Genomic DNA, 16,219 nt, shown 5'->3' on the forward strand with positions numbered 1-16,219 from the left:
TTAATTTTTCCATGCACAGTGGAGCAGCAAGAGCAGTTTTCAGTACATTTATCTCAGACTAACATGGTGGCCAAGTCACTTGTCCAGATCTTGATTCACATCCCCTAGGGCAGAAAAGCAAGTTGAACATGACTTCCCACATTCTAGGTCAGTGTGCTAAATCTGTGGCTGTGAACTGGAAGCAGTTATGAGCATGTTTAAGGAAAGAATAAATTATATGCCTAGAAATTGAAAATTGTAAAGCTGAAAGTACACAGGTTTTTCCTCTCTAGTTTTTGCACCATGGATGTCTCCTTGTTATACTGTCTTGCATTAATTGCATTGTGAAATGCCTGTCCCCAGGCCACTGAGACAGCGAACATAATCGGTTCAGGGCTGCAAGTCACAATGCCAGGGACGTGCTAACATTAAATTCAAAAGTCTTGTCACATCCACATCCCCTCCATGATGCTCTTCATGACTTGGGTTGGGTAAGCAAGTACAGAATCTATTTTTTACTTGCAAATTTTGAGGTCTACCTAAAACTGTGGGCTGAGACAGCCAAAGCTCCAGCTTGAAATGGGCAACCAGTGGAAGGTGGGTGCTTCTCTGCCAGCAGCAGAGCGAGGCAGGACATGAGCACCAGAGAAGCATATGTCCTGCAACAGTAGCCCTGAGGCCAACCTTGCAGACAACATTTGGGAGTGATATGTGAACAACGGAGCATGGAAATACAACTAGGCCAAATGTTGAGCGAACATCTGGCATGGGTGCTTTCAAACCATCATCTGTACTTCATTTTGCTTGCCAACACACATCATTAACTTTTAATGTAAAGAGTAAACAAATGTGTTTGTCGGCAGAGTGATTATCCTCCATACATTTTTTTCCATCTCTGAACATGTTAATTATGGTTTCCCCTAAAATATCCATTAGTGTTAGCATTCTAAGCAAATATTTCTGTAACTTGGAGAAGCTCATGAGGACAGTTTGATAATTTTCCAAGCTTTTGAACATTTTTTGTTTGCTACACCTAAATATTTATGTGCCCCCTGCTGCACTGTCACCATTCCCAAATGTTCCCAAGGTGTTACTCTATACCACTCTCTTCCTCAATTTCACAATAAACCTACCATTCAGGATCTCTGTGTAAAGCAGATGGCAATATTCATCTCCCAGATGAGGTCAGTATTTATTGTATATGGAATAAAAATCATTGAGAGGCCAGGAGGACAAGCAGAAAGCTGCAGTAATTCAGGGATTAACTCAAATCAGTTTATTTCATCACTGATACCAGAAATGGATTTTTCCAACCTCTGTCTTATTCTGATCTCACCATCAGAACTATCAATGTACAAACACACAGTTCCAGGTTATAAGAGAAGAAGAAATTGTCGCATGTCTGTTATTCTGAAGGCAAGGCAATGGGTTTACAGAGTTAATTTTGCTTATGGAATCACAATCACAACCCTGTTCCAGAAAGTGAACGAAGTGTATATTCAAGCACCAAAAAAAGGAATGGAAATTAAAAAGTCTATTCAGTTTTGTGTCTGGAGCTAAAAGCACCCTGAAAATACCTCACAGAAGGTAAATGGAGTGTAGGTCTTCTCCAAGGCTGCTAGTACCCTTTAGAGTTATATGTGCAACTCTGATGTAGCAGTAAGCAGCCAATACCCACAAACGTAGCTTTTATTTCTGATACTGACTAGTTTTGGAAGTCTGCAGTGAGGAAATGGCTTATAAGGAAGCACATATTTTTAGAAGCCATCATTATGAAATACTAACCTAGAGTTCCAATATCAAATGAAAGGTTTTCTCCAACACAGAAAAGCATATTAAAAAGATTAACATAGCTTATACAAAAGTGAAAAAAAAATGTTACTTTCCAGTCCTGAATGAATCAAATCCTGCAATACAGACCAATTTTAACACATTCAAGGGTTAACAAAAAACTTTTCAAGTCAGGGTAGGCCCCTAACATACTGAAGAAATTCTTCTTGTACTCAGACTCCAACAAGCCATGAAATATTTAAACACAAAAAGCTATTTCCCCCGTTACATGGCAACATTGCAGCTTTAAATATTAAAAACAATAGCACTGCAGCGTTCTAAGGAAGTACAAGAGTTCATTGGCACCAGATATCTCTCATCTTCTCTTGCCGGAGTGGTAGAAAAGATACTTAATTATAAAAACAAAGAGAAACTACTGAGGAATGCACACTCCCCAGATTCCTTCCTATCAGAGTATGGAGAAAAGAAATATCTTTCTGATTTATATATCTATTTAAATAGCACCATTCTCGAGGGTATCTGGATTTGAGGAGTGAGTAAGGCAAGAGGGACCATTTACTTGTTATGGGAATAAGGTACATAATTTGGATCCCCTGTGAGGAGTGTAAAACCATAGCTCAAGTAAATAGCAGCAATGATAATTTTCCAAAACATAGTGAAAATGCAGAAATATATATACTGAAAGCCCTTTGTTCTCAGGTCAAAAAGTGACACAAAAATATGCAAAGAGCTGAGAGTAATAGCTGGAGAGAAATTCATGCATGCAACGGTGATGATGTGTCTTGTTTATAAGATCATCTCTTTATCTCCAGTCAGGTGGGGAAGATATTGTGGTAAATCAATTTTGAGGTCAGAAGCCAGAACTAAATATCTCAGGATATGCCTGTTGCTGAGTTCAAGAAGAGAACCTTCAGAGACAAGCACAGCAGCACAGCTGTTAATACAAGACTCCTGGCTTTCCATTTCATCCTAAAGTCTAACTCAAATTCTAGTTTTATATTGCCTTGGGTTTTGTGGTCTGTCCAGCAGCTTTCCCAGTAATGTATTCCTTGCATCAGTTTCAATCTTCTACCCACCACAGTTCTCATCTTTTACTCTTTTCTCTTCCATCTCTCTCCTTCCCTCACTCCCCTTACATTACCTTCTAATTGTTTTCTCAAACATTCTAATCTCTTCTGACTGTTTTCTTCAGTCTTCCCTCACAGCCTGCACCATAAGAGATCCCTTAAACAAACAGGTAACAAAAATGAAGAAAAATATCATAAAGCACAGGTCTGGCTGCAAAAGGACTGTACAAAACCTGCAGTTTTGCTCAGCACACTTTCTCCCTTGGTGTATCTGTTGCCATATTGGTGACTTAGCAACAGAAAGTGGTTAAGTCCCTGCTCTTTGCTGGTGTTAGCCCTGCAAAGCAGCATGGGCAAGGGAGTCGGTTTAAATCCTTTTGTTTGCTGCCAGCAGACTCGGTTTTTGTACTCTAGTTGTGTACACAGATTCTGGGACTGAGTTGGGACTAGGCTAGCTGAGGAGCCATACACACTGACGTCCTGCTTGGTAGGACTGGCCCATAATTTGATCAGTCATGGATGATGGTTAACATAAGAAGGACATTTTTTTTTTTAAAGAAAACCCAGATGCTGTAGTACTGATGCCTGGAATTCCTTTGCTTACATCTTATTACTATGACTGATCTGAAAGAGAATAAAGTTGACCCTTTTATTAGGCACACTTGATCTGTCTCTGTAGGCAAGTATGGGCAGATGTAAGTTACTCTGCCTGCGGCCCAGAAAAAGCATTGATTCCAGATTCATGAAGTTAAAAAACTCCAGCATTGTGTGCTAGTTATACAAATGTATATTTGTGCATTTTCTGGTCCAGAGCAAGTTCAGCTTTGCCCAGCTCTGCAGATAGGAGGAGGTTATACACATCTGCCTGCCCCTGTGCATCCCAAAATATGTTTAAATGCCTGACATGGGAGAATGGGTAGTGAGGGCATGGGAAGACCCTGCCATTCTCCCTTCATCTATATGAAACCAGAGACACTCCCAGCACTGGCACAGAGCTCTTTATACTGCTGCTGATCCCTATGTGTCAAGTCACAATAGCTCCCAATACCAGTCTGTCTGTAACAGGGACCAGGAATACCTATCAGTGCTCAAGGATGCTTAAGGCTTTTCATTATAGTGCTTAAGATAAAGGGTGCTATCTACTCTAAATCCAAAGTCTAAGCTGTGAAATCAGCAAAATTTCCAGTGCTTAAGAAAAAATATATCAAAAACTGAACTTGACTTTTTCCTTCCAGCTTTGCCTGTAACAGGTCTCTTTTGTCAAGGAATGCTACATAATCATCTCACTGCAGCTTCCAGATTTTCCTGGTACAGGAATAAAAGTATAGAATGCACCTATCTATAATACTGCAAGATGTGAGAGCACAGCCAGTTTGGGAATATTGTTAGCTAGGCCTCATTAATAAAATAAGGCTAATGATTTATTCATATCCAGGACAATAAGAGGACAATGTACAGCAGTTACATTAATGGTAAGTAGATGCTTTGGGGGAAAAATGTGAGCAGTAATGGAAATTAGTTCTGTCTGTTTCAGTGTTTTGTATAAGACAGCGTGGGTGATTTTTCTGACCAAATCAGTACATTGGGGACACAGAATTCCCTATTCTACACATTAAGATAGGAACTAGGAAGTTATTCAGATTAATATAAGAATATATTATTACTTTAGTGCTTGAGTAACTCTCTCAATCTCATTTCCCCACATGCAATCTTTTATTCTATCTTTTCACCCTCATTTTCCAGAAGCCTTGAACTTGCTACTGTAATTATGAATGCAGACATTATTGCTGTGAAAATAACACTCTGAAAATGGTCTGTGAAGACACTATTTGAAATGGTTACTATTTAAAGCTGACTTAGCTCTACTTCTACTGTGCAAAATTATATAATGTGTGCCCTTCCAGAACAGTCCTGTAACATTTTAAACTAGTGGGAGAAATTTTTTTGCAATAGTGTGGATTTTCTACTCAGAAAGCAGACTATGTGAGCTGTGCTTTTTCTCCCCTCAAAATCTATGGGCTGCTGATCAGGTAAAGTTGTGGAATCCTTTTAGTCACCTTCATGGTTATTTGGTCACTCAATAGTGACTATATCTTATTTGGATTAATTATTTATTTAATTTGAATTCAGCAGTATCAGAGTCCTAACCTGGGATAAAATCCCTCCACTTCAGAGTAAGTGTCATGTTCCCTGTGTCCCTCTTCACAACTGTCCCAGTACCAGCCGAGAGTCTGAGAGTCACAAGCTCCAGGTTTTTTCGGTTGTTTTGCTATACCAGGTATATTCCAGAAAGCTGACCTACAAACTCTGTCTAGGATAAAATTTGAAAGATAGTTGAAAACTGTCAAAATCCCATGAGATTCATGAACAGATGCTGGTGACCTGAAGGGTAACAGATGACCACACCTGTGCCCTCAGTGGTTTGCACTGCTTTATTACTGGGCTGCAACATGAACACAAACATAGCTAATTGCAGAATATCATCTGCTGAGCAGTATCTCATTACTTAACTTTAAACTTACACCTATGTTTAAAAAAAAAAAAAGAAAATGCAGAGAAGAGATAAATTATGTATTATCAATGACAGTGTTATGTTATACGACCTAGAACTGTCCTATAGTAATCCCATTGATAAAAATGATGGTTATTTTTCCTTTATATGATGGTCCTCTGTTCCTAATATTTTTATTATATCTGTACTAGCAAATGAAATGGAAGAGGGTCCATCAGCTGAGTCCAAGACCTGATGACTTAGTGTTGCTTATTCTACATGCTTGAACTCTGTTTTCATTCCAACAGGAGGGTCTCTTTTGTTGCACCTGCTAGAAATAGTCCTTGGCCCCTTTTACAGCCCTAAAGAGTGTCCAAACTTTGTCTGGAAAGGCAGTTAACTAGCATCTATGTAGTCCTTAACACTGCAATATCTCCTCTGCTGTGGGACAATGTTTTAAGGCAATTGTGAACTTCTGATTAGGCTTCAACTGCCCTAATTCCCAGGCAAGCAGGTTCACTTCCAGACCCTACTTCCTATAGGCAAACAATACCTGTCAAGGAGATTGAACTGTATTCCAAAGGCAGAGGAACCACCTGAAATTTCCCTTGGTTATGGCAGTAGACTGGTTAAACACACTTCTTGGGTGAAATCCTGAAGGAAATGTGTTGCTGCACCGTCCATCTCCACACCAGGTGACAAAATCATGTAGCATGTAACCCCCCCATCGCAAGCTGAAGACCCTATTCCCTCGCAGGGCACAGGCAGGTCAGGGGCCCCAAAGACCAACAAGTGAGGTGAGAAACACCAAAGGAAGGGCAGGGTAAGCTACACAGGAGTGGTTAACTCTGTGTTGTACATTATGTAGTCAAACATCATATGACCTGCCTTCTCCAGGCAATCCTGCTTTTTTTTCCCCCCCTTCCATACTTTTTGCCCACCTATTTTCTTATTTCCAATGCCATATCATTCAGAGTTGATTGATGCACAGGTTTAACATTAAAAAAAAAAAAAGCCACCTGCTTTTGCAAAGCAGTTGCAGTTCTTAGTTTTTCTCTCTGCAGCATACCTGAATCCATGTTGAAAAGTTGCTGAATGGTCGGTAGTTTAGGGAAAAAAATGGGAGAAAGTGGAAACGCACGCTAGCATAACTGTCAGTATCAGAAAAATCGGATGATTTGGTAGGGGAGGAAGAAAAGAGTTTGCTCTTTTTTAAAAGAAAATTTTTACAGAGGTGAAAGCAGAAGGTCAAATTCCATTCTTTGACCAATTCCAGTGCTTTGTATTGGGATAGAGGAACTGTCAAAGTAGCTTAAACCACCATTGTCCTTTCTTTTAAGACTATTATTTCTCCGCTAGGTTTGATAATGTCACCCAAAAATTTAGATCCAAAATCTGTATTTCACAATATTATTGTGCTCTGTACATCAGATTTTGGGTTAAGCCTATTAATAATTACTGTTATTGCTCAAGTTATAAAAACAGATTTTTCTTTTATACAAAGCATCTGCCTCTGATCTTGTTCTTGGTTTATATACGCATAAATCAGTGATGGATTGAGCCTCAGTTGAACTGGAGAAGCGGGGGAGCTGTGTGCAATGCCTGTCAGACAGCAGAGGGAAAAGAAAAGATGTTATATTGCTCTTATGTTTGCTCTGTAAATCTGTCCTGTAAATTACTGCATCAAAGTCCCAGGAAGCTGCAGTGGTCAGAATCTACTCTCAAGGATGTGGCAAGGTCTTACAAATCACCCTGTAATGCCTAGGATGAGTGAATGCTTTATGGGCATTTGAATTGTCTATATTTCACCTTCTTGACACGTTAATACAATTTCTTTTTTAAATCCAGACAGGGCCATATGCACAAAGATTTCTCCTCTGCCCTATGTTGTCTTCTCTCTGTTGCAAGGGATGGGAACAGCCTGCACTGCTCTGGTGGGTCTTCCCAAAGGGTTTTTGGGCCCCATTATCTCATTCATGATCTTACTATCAAAGACATCTAATTTCTATTGAATGTTTTGGTAGATCTACTGCTCCAAAGCTTCCCCCATGCAGTCTGACCACATTGGATTGAGAACCCTGTCTCATGCAGGTGCAGTGCATCCTTCCTTGTATGTCCTACACTGGGCAGGTTCATCAGTGGTGGATACCTTTCTAGTCTTGATGCTGTCTCCTTCAGGTTTCTGCTTACTGTTATGCCCAGAGATGTAAAGAGACCTTGTTACTTGACATTAGTACAATCTGTGGTGGAGTTGTTGTTTCAGAATATCTCTGTGCCACAAGTCCTGCAAGTCCTGCTCACCAAATGTTGTGGGGTTTTTTTCTTCTGCTTTGTCTGCCTCTTTCTGTAGACTCCTGGAAAACATCAGGGAGTAACTTAGTGTCACCAGGCAAGTCTAGGTCTTCTGAGTACTTGACCTTCCAGCCATTAGGGTTTATGCTTCTTGTACAGTTCTCTCTTAAATATTTACTTCGTAACTTATTTTCTACAGGCAGAAATGAGTACAGAAACAAGAAATGTGCTATCCTTAGCAGATAACCACTGATTTCCACTTATAAATCAAGTGGGGCTCCTCAGTAGGATGTCAGAAATTTTATACTATGGCAGAAAAATGAGACCAAGAACTTTAATTTTTATAATGGCACAGAAATTTAAAAGAACTTGTCATCAGCACTCATCTCAGGATAGCTACACTTTGTAAGTGATATGAATTTCAGGGCTTTGACTTACACTTTTTATCTACAGTATTTTAAGATGGCTGTAGCCAGTTATGGACATGGAGAAGTTTATTCTAAATAATAGAGCTCAAAAAAAAAAGACTCAATGCCTTTAATGCAGCAATTAAATATCCACATTGTATAAACCACACCCATATCTACAATTATACCCAACCACAAAACCCTTCTTGCAGTTTCCTTGGAAAAAAAAACCAAACCAGATATTTCTTTCCACAACTAGTCTGTTAATGTTACTTTTTGATGATGTTAATGAACTAACTTAAAGTTCTTTATTAATAGTTCTCTTCATCATGGTTTAGAAAATAAATGTATGCGCATGGTGCTTTATATAAGGCAAGTTCAGTAGGCACACTGACATCTGAATGTACCGACAAAGCAAATTATGTAAGATTAGTGCAGAGGAAAGCAGAAAGCAGAAAGGCAGCAGCATAAGAAATTTGAATATGAAAGCATCAAATTCAGATAAATTGGGCCATTTCAACATGGTCAAGGCTGTACTGTACACAAACGTGCAAAAGGAATATGTCTCTCTTTCTCTCCTTTCCACCCCACTGTGGGTCCAAGACAGTAGTACCCAGGAAACTCAGGACTGAAGCTGCTATTTAAAGTTCAGTGACTATGCAGTGGTCAGTTCTCCTCGTCAGCTAGTTATCTACAACTCCGAATCAATAAGATATATTTCTTTATGACAGGCAAGGTAAAGGCCAAATTTTTCTTTACTGCCTTAGGCACATCATGATACTCTTGGAACCTATTGCATCCTATGGAGGAGCATAGGAGATGGATTTGGTGCCTGTCTGTCTCATTGTGCATTAGTTACCCTCTCACTCTTCTGTGCTAGAGGGTGCAAGAATTTTGACCCAGCACCGTGGGCTTTATGCCAGCACCACAATCCTCACATGGTATCTGGATAAACTGATCTAAATACAAAAGCCTGTCCCTTGGTATAAATAGAACTGTCACAGCACATCAGTTTTATTTACATCAAATTAAACAAAATTCTGCTTTTTGGCTGAGAGTTAATAGCTGTCAGCCAAAAGCAAATTCTTACCTCTGAGTTATATAAACCCCCTAAGTAGGCCGTTTGTAATACAAATACTAACAGACATGCAGCTTCTATGCAGTGGTGCTTCCAGGTAATGCTAGCAGAAAGATCAGCTAAGTATCACAGGCATGACAAAATGATGCTCGATGGTGGATATGAGCCCCTTACAAAGCCCTGTGAGGAGGAACCAGATTGAAGGCTGAAGCTAGGAGACATTTATTTTTAGGCTCTTGGTTTTTAAGGAGAGCAAAGGAACAGAGAGGGGAAAACAGTGTCAACAGTTCACACAGACTGGCTTTTCATGTTTGGGAGAAGCTGAGCTAGACTGAAACTATAACTATGATGGGATTTAAGAGTAGACACAATAAAGGCATCCACAATCTATACCTGTAACAAGGAAGGTCACTTCTAGGAGTTTTTGATGTAGTGAAACTTGAAAAATATATTCATTTTTGCCCAAAGGCAGAGGCTGGCATGGCAGCTTGGGGACCACAATGGTAATTGTTCCTAAGAGGAAAAAGAAAATGTTCCATAAAGTTCCAATTGCCTTTAAAAGAGAGAAACATTTGAAGGACTCTTCGGTGCTGTTCCAGGTTCAGCAGAAGGAAACCTCTCACATAGGGCTGCTTTCATCTGCAGGTGATGCTGAACTCAACACAAATTGCTGGAGAGAGGAATAGGTCAGGGGTGGAGGGAGGTGTTACTCTGCAAACTGAAGATGGAATAAATAGAGCTTAAAAACCAAAAAGTACAATTTTTCTGTAGAGCCCTGAGCAGTTTAAAATCTAAGATGGGGGGAAAGGGGAGAAGTGGCAAAGAGTCATTGGGAAGAATTTTTTTCTGGGAGGTTGGTCACTATCAGTTATTTTGTTGCATTGTTGGTTAATGTAATTGAAGTATATATAACTGAAACAGAAAGGGAAATACGACTTCTTCAGGGACCCATTAATTTCTTAAGGATAGAGTGTTTGAAGGTTCAAAGGCTTTGTAAAGCTTATTTTAAATTTAAAATTTCTATTGCCAAGGGATTGATTACCATTCTTGCTTTAGCTTTGTCAAACAATAAGTTGATGCCAATCCTTTCAAAGTTTTATGGTGATGTACGTACAATATTCAGCTAATTGTAAGAAGAGGGGACTGCCTTCTATACTCAAGGACAGCTATTGCAAAAAAGGTCTGCAAATGTTCTTTCAAATGCTTGAAATTTTGGAAATTGTACCACTTGTATCCACTGTTGCAAGTCACAGTATTATGAGGTATCATAATTATTTTTAAATATTTCTTCTCATAGGGAAAATTACATAACATCATACATGTCAATGTTTTGGAGTATGTGCAGTACTGGATAATAATGTAATTTTATGCCATTTAATAGAAATTACATCATCCTGAAAGCCGCTCTTGTGGCAGGCTCAGACTCTTGTTTTTCTGTTAAACTCTGTTTTTTTAATGTGACTTCATCGCCCTGACTCATTTCTCTCTCCTCTAACTGGTATCTATGTTTGTATCTATTCTGGAGCAGGGACAGACTTTTCTCTCACTGTGACATCAACTACAGTGGGACTCTCACTTTCAATTGCAGCTCTGCAGTATTCCCATCATAGCAATAAATAAAAGGCTACTTTATTTTTCTTATTCTATTAATAAAGTGGCAAACAGTTACAATTCATGCACATGTACACATGCAAACAGAAATGCTTAAAAGGCTTCTTCCCATAAAAAATGTAGTCAAATAAATAAATATTTTTGGTTTCCAGAATTTTAATCTTTCAAAAAAAATTCAGATTCTTGCTTTCAAATAAATTCTTTCTATTAATACATGTTAAAGCTGATACTTCATTGAAAAAATAATCTTTCATTAAAACAAACAAACAAACTAGTCAAAACCATCAAGATGATTTGTTATTTCTATTATGGCAGTAGTTAAAGACCTCGACCATTTTTCCTAGTCAAATCAAAATGATTTATTCAGTATCTTACACTTCACTCAGTAGGACCACAGATCACTCTGACATGTAATAATTTCTAAAGCTTCAGAGTACATTAAAGGAGGCTCTTTCAAAATAAAAGTGCATTTGGAGAATTTTTTAATCAGAAGATAATATTACTACTTACTCTTAATTTTCTACTCTTCAAATGTTCTAAAATGGAGCTGTTATTAAAGATGGTGAGAAGAGATTGGCCTGAGCTGCAAAATGTGTTTATGCACTCCGATTTTGGATGGATATCATGTGTCCTGGCTCTCTTATCTGACATAGATGAATTGGTTTCTTGAGGCAGGAAGAGATGAGGACAGCAAGGGAGCAGTGACATAAAATGTTGGCAATTCTCAAGATTTTATTACAAGTCTTAAAATATTTGATATTTTTCTTAAAGCCCCATCTGTGTAAAGAAGCTATTAATGGCAGCCTGAGGTCCCATTTTTAGGAAAAAAATTATAGGCTTCATGATTGCAATCACCGACACAACTCTGGAAATTCAAACCCAGAAGGCAAATAAAAAGATATCGAAATAAGCAATTTTGAAACAACAAGATTTTAAGGCTCTCTCCTGAATTTAGGCAATCAGTTCACAGTATCTTTGGTGCTAGTGATTGCAGCATCTGTCAAAGCTGCACTGTGTGCATAGATTAGAGGTAGAGAGAGCAGTGGGGCCAGCAGTGCCTGCTGTGGAGCCAGCAAAGGAACCCAGAGACACCCAACAGTACTTCCACACATCAGAAACACTTTTATTCTTTTACGTTTTGGTTTGTTTTTTTTTTTTTTTTACAGTCAGACCAGCTAGAAGCTGGTTATTTAAGCCACTGCAAGCTCAGAGCCTGAGGAAGGCAATGTCCCTGCACATATTCCCTGGGAAGCCACCCCATCATCTGGAGGTGGAGGGAGGCAGGGTAAGATTTTTAAGATGCATTAAACAGGCAAAGTCACTGTTTACAGTCAAAAGCTGCTTTTTAAGATTTTATGAGTTCTTTATTTAAAGACAAGCAAACAAATTCAGGTCACCTCTTTATCCTGCTTAATTTAGGAAGACAACTCCTCAAGCAGAATTTCCTCCTCTATTTTTCCTGCTGGAATCATCATCATCTTGTGCACTGAATCAGAAAAAATGAGAAAGATGGAAAGGCTGAACTTGATTAATCTGATATTTTATATGAATCTGTCTTAACAGGGTATCCGACAGTGCATTACAGCCCCTAGCAGTGTTGCAAGACAGACATCTCACCTGATGACTCACACAGACAGCCCCACAGCAGGTTAAAGGGGGAAATTATTCTTTTCACCTATAGGAAAAAAATTCAAACCCCATCACAGGCTGTATGTTGTGCTCAAGTTTTTTCCATTTCTCCTCAACAACAGCCATGTATCATCAAGTTTGCTGGGATAAATTATAGCTGGTCTCAAAAGCATAGCCCCCATTTCACTGGGGACTCAATGATTGTCTTGATGAATTACTCATCTGTCCTATTGGCTTTCTGTAATGAAGATCATTTGCGTGGGTTGCTATGTCCACAGTGACAAAACTACATTATAAAGGAGTACAAATAATACTCCTTGCCATAGGCAGCTTATGGTGTAAACTAAGGGAATACACACAGAGTCAGCATAGCAACAGGCTGGGAGGAAATCTGAGAGGAGGGAACAGAAGGAAATACTGTTCCTGGAAAGTATTTTTCCCAAATAGAGCAAACAACGTATTTCTCTAATTCCTTATGAATCTCCCAGGTTAACTCTGATGCCAGTGAGGTTGCTGCTGAAGCAAGCTAAGAACACAGGAAAAATGTGTTTTGTGGTTGGAATTTCAAGGAAATAAAAGCAGTGGATTTTTGGCCAGGTGCAACTCGCTATTTAAACTCCACTGCTTACTTCAGAGCAAAATTAAGCTGGTATGGGCTAATATACTGTTGTTAGCTTGGTGAATCAGTATGGTTTTGGGAACATGAGTTCACTTCTGTTTTGCCTCAAACCTCAAAAATAATGTTTACAAATTTAATACTTGCAGTTCGAGCTCAGATGGCTCTTTTTGGGTGGGAAGAGGTGAGGGAAGGTCTGTGAGAGCAAGGCAGAAGGCAGGGAGAAGCCAGCAGGGAGAAGCCAGCAGGGTGCATCGGTAATATACACACGTATATATCCACAGCAGTGCAGCTGCAGCTGCACGTGAGCTTATGCTGATGCTTTTCATTCTCCACTAAACAGCATGTAAGCCTTGTGTCTGCAATTAACAGCTAGAGCTGTCTGAACTCTTTGGGTATCAGCACCAGCAGATCAATGTTTGCTCTGGGTTTGACTATGTCTGGATACAGGGTGGTCACGCAGGGGAGGGTCACATGGCAACACTGCAGTCATGACATCTGCTCATGCATGCCACAGAGCTGAGTGTGTCTGGAAACAAGGGCTGTATCTGCAGAGTAGTGCTCGGAGAAAGTGATTGTAAAAGTGGGCCGTGGAAAGAAGTCAGGGATGGAAGAAGACAGAGGCTTGCATGGTCAGTGGAGAACCATCAGCTCTTCTCTTACAGCAAAGTAGGGGTACACATGGTGAACATGCTGGGATTCACTGGTGCAAATTGTCTTACGCAGAGCAACTTCTCCCTTGAGTTATGCAGCTGTGTGTTGTCACAATAGAAAGGGACCAACTGCCCCTTTTTATACTGTACCTGTTGTTATTTAAATAATGAAGTACAGTAAAAGCAGAACTATTTGTTGACCCTCTGAATAAAAAAAAAACAAAAAAAAAAACAAAACAACCAGCTTTCAGAGAAGTCTTAAACTCCAACAATGAGTGCCCACGCTGACTTCAGTCAGAACCTGAATGTACCTACCCTCAGAGCAACCCATGCGCTTTTTAGGCAGCCTTTGCTGGTGGATGCTGCTTGCTACAGCATCTGGTGAATGAAAATACACAAAAGCCCTCATCTATTTTAGCGCTAAATGTGATTTTACAGCTTGAATCTATTCATTTGCCACTAAACACAAAAAGGGGCAACTCACAATTTTATTCTACTGCCTCAATGACAGCAGAAATAATCTTTGGGTGATGACAATGGTAAGGGGACGATGTCTTCAACCACCCCAGTCACACCTCAAAGAGGCTGCCTGTTCTTTCCCGCAGCTCAGGTGTCAGTGCAGTTACCCAAACTGCAGGACAAGAAGAAGTAAGCTCCTTTCTGAGCAGATTTTAACTCACACTGAAAAAGATTTCCTGACCTTTTGATGGGGGCCTTTGTTCTTTCTATAATTTGCACATTCACTAGATAAAAGAAAGAGAACTCTGTATTGTAGTGATCCCAGTGCCAGTGTAGCATTGTAACTGTTTTATTTTGTTAGATATCCATGAAATTGGAGCTGGAAGCCAAGTTTCAAACAACCAAGAACTACCTGTGAAGATCCAGAGGCTTTCTCAAATTTGGCCTGATGCAAAGGTATTTTTCCTCATAGATTGTCTAAAGGACAAAAGGATAAGGTGACTTTAGTGGCATAGGTGTTAGGGTTAAAATCCCCCTCAAACTGGAGCAGAATCCAGAACTTGGATCTTTTGAGTGCCCACTAACCACCAAGCGAGTGGATTAGGTGCCCAGCCTGGTACCCACTCACATCACGTGGGCACCCCTCTGTGGATATAGTCCTTTGCTTTAAGGTAGTTCTTACATATTGGTGTTTTATAAGTTTTCCAAAACAGTACCAGCTGTGATCTATACTAGTCTAAGCATTTTAATGACTTTTGGCTAAACCTTCATAGCTAATAGTTAAATTGCCAAATGCTCCATAAAACAAATATGCAAACAATTTGCTAGTTAATCATCTATCATAAACGGACGTACACAGCTGCTGAGATATATAATTGCTGTTTCATCAGGGTTGGTACTTTATTTACATAATTCCCTTACTGATTTTAACATAGATTTTTTTCTCGGAGAAACACAGAGAGCGAGAAATGCTAACATAATATCTCATTAAATGCAGCATGTTAAAGAGACAGTTCTGGTCACAGCTGGTGGATAACAATAGTAACTTTCTTTGATGTATTTTTAAAAATAATTGAAATTTGTGTATCTGGATACTTATATATCTGCATCTATGTGCACACATTGTTATTTACTTATACAACGTATTTGTATATAGAATAGGCATACAAGTGTTTGTGTTAACATATTAAAATTAAGATCTCTTAAAAGTGCAGAAAACAGATCTTTTATGCAAGTGAGAAAGATAAAGCATGAGCAATAAAATATAAATCAGCATTTTTTTCTTTGATTCTCTTCAGTGTTTTTGATTAAAGAGAATATCAGCTGCAGATAGAATCCAAGCCATACAAATTAATATGTTTTCTGGCAATGCATATTAAGTGGTTTAGTGGGGGTTTTTTGTTCTTTTTGGTTTTATTTTCTTCCAGAAAAAAAACCAATTAAAAATGTAATAACACACCTTATTAGTGTTTTCTAGTGAAAGTGTTAGAAAAGAGTGATTGATAGCTTTCTGATTTTATGTCTCCTTTTCTTTGTCAAGCTCTAGAGAGCCGTTGAAATTATTCTAAGCCTAGAAAATTTTAATGCTAAAATGATAGCTTCTACAGTTGTGGAAATAACACTAGCAAGGATAGTACCTGCAATACCAGGGCTGCTTTCCTTGAAATGTTCTTTTATTTGAATGGAAACCCCACACTGGATATTGACAGTATTTATATCAGAGAAGCAAGGTATAAAGAATAAAAAATGTAGCATGTGGTTTGTAAGTTGTGAGAGGGGGTTTTTTTGTGGAGGTTTTTTTGAGTGGTTTGTTTGTTTGTTTGGGGTTTTTTTGGGAGGGGGTCGTTATTTTTTTTCCCCTCTCTGTTCTGTGTTTTGTTTTTCTAGATCCAGGTATGAAAGATGGGAAAAATTTCTAGAAGAAGCCTACTCATTACTTTCAGTGTTACATTCATGCCTTTGGGAAACAGTTTAAGCTCTCTCCTTAGATAACTGTGCAATAAGGAAGCTGCAAAATGTCAGGGTTCTCCAAATATAGCCATATGGTTTACTGACTTGGTAAGCTCCAGCTTTTCTATAGATCTAGACTTTGGAAATATTTACAAGAAATATATTTCCATTCTTCTGTTTCACCTCTTCACTGGTG

The sequence above is a fragment of the Pipra filicauda genome, unplaced genomic scaffold, assembly GCF_003945595.2.
Source record: "Pipra filicauda isolate LSUMZ 115617 unplaced genomic scaffold, ASM394559v2 scaffold105_size2325265_pilon, whole genome shotgun sequence".
Taxonomy (NCBI): domain Eukaryota; kingdom Metazoa; phylum Chordata; class Aves; order Passeriformes; family Pipridae; genus Pipra; species Pipra filicauda.